The sequence below is a fragment of the Stegostoma tigrinum genome, chromosome 5, assembly GCF_030684315.1.
Source record: "Stegostoma tigrinum isolate sSteTig4 chromosome 5, sSteTig4.hap1, whole genome shotgun sequence".
Classification (NCBI taxonomy): Eukaryota; Metazoa; Chordata; class Chondrichthyes; order Orectolobiformes; family Stegostomatidae; genus Stegostoma; species Stegostoma tigrinum.
The window spans coordinates 33,378,808-33,384,807 of record NC_081358.1 but is presented as its reverse complement, the minus strand read 5'-3'; the positions used below and the strand labels follow the sequence as shown (position 1 = coordinate 33,384,807).

The following is a 6,000-nucleotide window of genomic DNA, read 5'->3' as shown; positions in this document are numbered from 1 at the left end:
GGTACCACTATCTATTATAATTAATAGGCTTATAATTAAAACTGAGTTGGCTGCACATTTTCCAAGAGAAATAAATGAAAATTATCAACCTGAGTTGTACTTTGTTCTGGCTGGTAGTAAAGACTCAGGAACAGATTGGCTGTTCTCATTGATGGCTAGACCAAAGTTACTTAAAGGAACAGTCAAAATTTTGAAAGAGACATATAATGTAAGTTTTAATAATTGTATAACATTTACTTCAAACATGAATGAATTACACTGGCTTGATCTGATTTATTATCATCACATGTACCTAGGTACAGTGGAAAGTTTTATGTTGCATGCAGTACAGGTGGATCATTCCATACAAAGTGCATTAGGGTAATAGAACTGAGTGAGGAATACAATGTTATGCAGCAGATAAGGTGCACAGAGAGTGAGAGCAACATTAAATTTAAACCACGTGAGGCACATTCAGAAGTCTAAAAACACGGAGAAAGAAGCTGTTCTTGAATCTGTTGCTTCATATGTTTAAGCTTTTGTACTGATTGCCCGATGGGAGATGTTGGAACAGATTATAACTGGTGTGGGACGTGTCTTTGATGATGTTGGATGCCTTTCCAAGGCAGTGAGAAGTGTAGATGGAGTTAACAGATGGAATTATTGCCCTTAAATTAGTACAGTCATGTTCCTTTTTCTTCAAAAGTCATTTAAACTGAATAGAGGAATCTACAAAAATATCTGGAATCATATCATTCAGGAATACTGCAAAGCTGGGAAGCGGTACTGCTGTTCTAATGGTTTTTATTGTTCTTCAGAAGTGGTTGAAATTCAACACTGAAAAAGATTCACTTTTGAACAGAAATGGTATCAGCGACTGGTGGAACTAATACCATCCCAAAGGAAATAACTGTATATCAGGAAAATTACTTCGCATCAACATAATGACCCAGCTAACATGGTTCCTATTATTTGTGTTGAAATCTTCAGCAGTAATGCGACTGAATCGATCTACTCCAGCCAGCAGAGGGCCTCTTTGATTTTAAGACTCTAAAACTGAAACATAAATCACTAAGGGAGGTGGCAGGAGTAGTCTCGAGATATTTTTCAAATGAGAGAGATAAGGTTTGGATATCCTCTGCTGCTTGTGGTTTCCTGTGAGCTTGGTGTGCACCGTCTCGCAAACATTGCCAATGTTTGTTTGACCCATCACTGGCACCGAACACCTGTGAAAATTTTTAATTGTTGCCTACAGTGAATAATAAGTAATGCTGCTCGAGAAGATGTTCTTTTATCCTCACTCAGTTCCCAAGTATTTCAAGTATTTATAGTCTTCGGGTTGTGGGTAATTTAATTACTGGCATTTCTGTCACATATGTGATATTCGTTTTGCAGTATTGTGTGTGTTTTTTTTACTGTGATAATCACATTCTGCATTTAAAAATAAACCTGTATACTGGTTTCTTTATTAAATTATTGAATAATTGTTCCACTATCGTTATGTGCATATATCTTGTATCTATCTATTCATTACAATAGCAGCAAATGACAGGCAATTAACTCAGGAATGAATTATGCTACATAACTGTCCAAGAAGCTGGTCCCACACTATTGTCATCAGGGCAGGACTCAATAGACCTCCAAAGGAAATGTGCTAAGTGCTCTGCGTACTCAACAAAACTAGAGGGTGATTGCAGACAACAGCATCCTGAGACCCACTGAGTATCCCATTCACAAAGGATGAAGGTCAGGGTCAGTAAGCATGACACAGGAAGTTCTTCAAGTCCATAAGCAGCTGGTTGACGATCTCTGCTGTAAGTTGATAACAAAGGAACACTGGGGAGAGTTTAGAGAGATAATGTATTAGATAGTTGTGCAAATCCAAAGGATATAGCCTGCAGGTGTCTTGGGTGAAATTTACATTTCAAAGACTAAATGTGGCCAAACTATGGTAGGGACTTCCACACAGGTGCTGGATGGGTTTTCACGCACAATTACATTTTTTTGAGCTCATCACATGTTCAAGTACAGGCAAAACACCTTTTTTTTTCAATTGTCTGGCAGGAATCTGGAATTTTCTGGGTTTGAATTTCCAGGCACCAACTTTAAAAAAGCAGCTAGACTCTGCTTAGTGATAATGGGAACTGCAGATGCTGGAGAATCCAAGATAACAAAGTGTGGAGCTGGATGAACACAGCAGGCCAAGCAGCATCTCAGGAGCACAAAAGCTGACGTTTTGGGCCTAGACCCTTCACCTCTGATGAAGGGTCTAGGCCCGAAATGTCAGCTTTTGTGCTCCTGAGCTGCTGCTTGGCCCGCTGTGTTTGTCCAGCTCCACACTTTGTTATCTTAGACTCTGCTTACCTGTGCAATCCAAGAGGATGGTTTAGCCTTGACATGCCATCTCCACACAGCCCAGACCCTCATCACCAGAATTTTCCAACAAGCATCAAGACATTGCTTGGCTGGTGGTGAAAAGGGCACTGCCCATTAGATTCCTTGTGTATGCCCAGTCTCCCTGTGCCACTGTGTGCTGCCCTCAAAATGACTTTGAGATTGGAAGACATTGTCACACATCTCCTTCTGGAATGTGCCTTTGCAAAGGAAGTCAGGAGAGAGATACAGTGGTTTTTGTGGAATTTCATCCTGAGCAGCTGTGTGATGCAGGACTCTGTGCACTACAGCCTGTTGCCCAAGATGTACACTGAAACAAACATAGGCTGTGCCTGGAGGACCATCAACATAGTGAAAAGTGCTCCTTGGTCTACTCGCAACTTGTTGATCTTCCAGTGTAAAGAGCTGACCTCAACCAAGTGTTGCAGATGGCACCTGCTGCCAAGGTGCAGTGGGGAAAGACCGCCGTCTGGGGTCTTCCAGCCAAAGTGCAATGGGTTGTATTCAGTTATCAGATCCTCTCATTGCTTCAATCTATTTAAATAGTTTCCTACATGAGTAAGAAAGGCCTTTGGTTTTCTTAGAACTGCAGGGAATATCAGATTCCAATGTTTGTTTCTTTTGATATACAAAGAACTGCTTTAATATTGTATATGCATATAAAGATGCTTTATGAATAAATATATATTTTGCATTTAAAAAATACAGGGCTGAATTCAGCTCTCAAGCTTTCTACGCAGCTGTCTATAGGGTGATCCTGCCAGGCACCCATGAGGGAAATGCCAACAGGGGGCCACCCTAGGTGATTAGGGTAGGCAGCACCTGTAGAAACCAGAGGAGAAACTGGATTCAGTACCACGAAAGGAGGAGCCATCAGCTGCACAGCCAGAGTTGTGCCACTATCTATTCAATGCTTTATTCTGCTGAGTGAGTGTTGGCATTGTAAGTATGTCACTGCACATGACTGCCATGCATAAGCTGGAAGCCAGGAATCTCCATCTCTCACTTCACAACCACTCAAAGTCTGTCACCCATCCATGTTTCCCTATGTGAATAACTCTGTGCCTGATTCATACATCAATTACATAAGAATTCATGCTTCTCAATGCCGAAAGGATGTTTCCCATCATGGAAGAGTCTAGGACCAGAAGGTATAATCTCACAATAAAGGGGCGCTAATTTAAGATTGATATCAGGAGAAATTTCTTCTCTCAGAGGGTAGAGAATCTCTGGAGTTCACTGCTATAGAGAGCTATGGATGCAGAGTGCCCATGTGTATTGAAGGCTGAGAGAGATAGGTTCTTGATCAGTAGGGGATTGAAGGGTTAGTTTCAATGAGGCTGTGAAGACTATAGAAAGCAAGGACAACATGCCTATGTAGAAGGGGAGATTGAATATCTAAAACACTGAGTGAGAATGTCTTCAAGCTGCTCCTTGCAGAAACACATCAAATCTTAATAAAACCTTGGGTAAGTGTGGTAGTTCACAACACCAACAAATCTGTAAGAAAAAAAAGCAAAAAATTCTGGAGTAATTCAGCCACATAAATACAGCAGGTAAAAGAACAGGTCAGAGACTGGGAGTAACTCACCTCCTGACTCCCCAAAGACTTTCCACCATCTACAGGGCAGAAGTCAGGAGTGTGTTGGAATATCTCCACTTGCCTGGATGGGTGCAGCTCCAATAACACTCAAGAAGCTTGACACCACCCAGGATAAAGCAGCCCGCTTGATTGGCACCATATCCACATGCATCCATTCCCTCCAACACTGACTGTCAATAGCAGCAATGTGTACTATCTACAAGATGTATTGCAAAAATTCACTTGAGATCCTTAGACAGCACCGTCCAAACCACTTCCATCTAGAAGGACAAGGGCAGCAGATACACACGAACATGATCCACTGCAAGTTCCCCTTCAAGCTAACCCTCATGCTGACTTAGAAATATATCGCCATTTCTTCACAGTTCCTGAGTCAAAATCCTGGAATTTCTTCTTTAATGGCATTGTGGGTCAACCTACAGCTCATGGACTGCAGCAGTTCAAGATGGCAGCTCACCACCACCTTCTCAAGGGCAACTGGGGAGGTGACAATAAATGCTGGCCATCCAGCAATGAGTGAATAAAAAACAAAGTCTGGCAGCATCGTGAAGAGAAAGTGGAGCTAATCTTTGCTTTTATTTTCCCTACAGGCCCCAGAATCAGGCACAAGCTACAGCAATTTTTTTTTCTTTCAGACTCACCTGGCATATTCCTCTGAAGAGCAACAACAGGACCCACAGAAGTAGCACCATTAACACCTTCTCAAATGCACCCTCCGCAGATGCAGAAACAGCCCACTCAGTAGCTAATGCGTCTCTAGAATGCTCAGAGGAAGCATCAGTTCAGAGATGAAAGAAACAGCTTCTGACACTCTGAGGTCTGTTGGAGAACAAGCCCCTGCTGAGTAAAACACCCCTGGAGCTGGCTGTGAATAAATTGACAAAGTGTAAATGATTTGGATACGAACATAGGAGGTATGGTTAGTAAATACGCAGATGACAACCAAATAGGAAGTATAGTGGACAGCGAAGTAGGTAACCTCAAACTACAGTGGGACCTTGATCAAATGGGCCAATGGGCCGAGGAGTGGCAGATGGAGTTTAATTTGGATAAATGTGAAGTGCTACATTTTGGAAAGGCAAATCAGGGCAGGACTTAAAAACTTCATGGAAAAGTCCTGGGGAGTGTTGCTAAACAAAGGGACCTTGGCGTGCAGGTTCATAGATCCTTGAAAATGGAGTCACAGGTAGATAGGATAGTGAGGAAGGTGGCTGGTATGCTTGCCTTTATTGGTCAGTGCATTGAGTATAGGAGTTGAGAGGTCATGTTGCAGCTGTACAGGACATTGATTAGGCCATGGTTGGAACATTGTATTCAATTCTGGTCTCCTTGCTATAGGAAGGATGTTGTGAAACTTGAAAGGATTCAGAAAAGATTTACAAGGATATTGCCAGGGTTAGAGGGTTTGAGTTAAAGAGAGAGGGTGAATAGGTTGGGGCTATTTTCTCTGAACATCGGAGGCTGAGGGTGACATTACACAGGTTTATAAAATCATGAGGGACAAGGATAGGGTGAGTAGTCAAGGTCTTTTCCCTGGGTAGGGGAGTCCAAAACTAGAGGGCGTAGGTCTAAAGGGAGAGGGGAAAGATTTAAAAAGGAACCTAAGGGGCAACGTTTTCAAACAGAGGGTGGTGCATGTATGGAATGAGCTGCCAGAAGAAGTGGTGGAGGGTGGTACAATTACATTTAAAAATCACCTGGATGGTTGTATGAATAGGATGGATTTAGAAGGATATCGGCTAAATGAGATTGAAGATGAGAAAGATACTAAAAGGATATGTTGAGCTAGTTTACACAGTGGAGAAAGAAATGGAGGCTAGAGAGTTTGGGCAAATAAACGTTAACGTTTTGTAATCACTTCACATTATAGAAGAGGAAGTTTAAAAGTACAGCTGCTTTCAAACAGAGGTAAGTTTTGTGGCTCCGTTTTCTGAAACACAATATCTGAGGTTTACAAATTTGAGGAAAATGTCTGTACCTACATAAGTTCTTTTGTGAAATAAAACTTAGAACTGCAGACACTG

General features: G+C 41.9%; 1 long non-coding RNA gene across 2 annotated transcripts in view; it reads right to left on the bottom strand.

Moving 5' to 3' along the window:
• Window positions 1-263: 263 nt before the first annotated feature.
• Window positions 264-6,000, bottom strand: part of LOC125452100 (uncharacterized) — a 196,115-nt gene continuing 190,378 nt past the window's right edge. For both annotated transcript variants that reach the window (XR_007247459.2, XR_007247458.2), the window contains one exon: window positions 264-1,815. This is a non-coding gene — a long non-coding RNA (uncharacterized LOC125452100). The remainder of the gene's footprint in view (window positions 1,816-6,000) is intronic.